The sequence below is a fragment of the Cebus imitator genome, unplaced genomic scaffold, assembly GCF_001604975.1.
Source record: "Cebus imitator isolate Cc_AM_T3 unplaced genomic scaffold, Cebus_imitator-1.0 Scaffold96, whole genome shotgun sequence".
NCBI lineage: Eukaryota > Metazoa > Chordata > Mammalia > Primates > Cebidae > Cebus > Cebus imitator.
The window spans coordinates 2907143-2908203 of NW_016107411.1; positions in this window are offsets into that span (position 1 = coordinate 2907143).

Below are 1061 nucleotides of genomic sequence, written 5' to 3' on the forward strand. Positions count from 1 at the left end.
GACATGGTCTCTCTTGCCCAAGCTAGAGTGCAGTGGCACAATCACAGCTCACTGCAGCCTCAACCTCCTGGGTTCAAGCAATGCTCCTACCTAAACCTCCCAGGTAGCAGGGACTACGGTTGCTTGCCACTATGCCTGGCTAAATTTTTGTATTTTTTTTGATAGAGATGGGGGTTTTGCCATGTTGCCCAAGCTGGTCTTGAACTCCTGGCCTTGAGTGATCTGTCCACATACGGGCATGAGTCACTGCACCCAGCCCTCCTCACTTTTTGATTAAGATTCACTGGAGATCAGGGAACTTTCTGAGATTCAGGGGCAAGTCAGGCATGTCCCGCAGGAGAGGAGGAAGCCGCTGGAGGACAGAGGCCCCTCCCTATCTTGAGAGACCCCCAAAGAAGGCAAGTTAGGAGAGGTTTCAGAAGGTTCTTGGAAACTGAAGCAAGCCACATTACAGCTGCTGGCCAGAAAACCCTGCTGCAAATGCATGTGTACAGAGATGCTCCCCAGGATGAAATAGAGCAGTGACAAATAATAGCATTCCAGAACTCAAAGGATCTGCTCTAGCAGATGCTTATAGGCTATGTATTATAATTGCCTCTCTGGGCCTCAGTTTCCTCCTCATTAAAATGGAGTAATAACATCTATCTTTCAGGATTGTTATGAAAATTAGTGCTGAAACAACAGATGATGGTGAGGTTGTGGAGAAATAGGAACACTTTTACATTGTTGGTGAGAGTGTAAATTAGTTCAACCATTGTGGAGACAGTGTGGTGATTCCTCAAGAATCTAGAACCAGAAATACCATTTGACCCAGCAATCCCATTACTGCGTATATGCCCAAAATATGATAAATCCTTCTACTGTAAAGACACATGCACACATATGTTTATTGCAGCACTGTTCACAATAGCAAAGACTTGGAACTAACCCAAATGCCCATCAATGATAGAATGGATAAAGAAAATGTGGCACATATATACCATGGAATACTATGCAGCCATAAAAAAGAATGAGATCATGTCCTTTGCAGGGACATTGATGAAGCTGGAAAACATAATTCT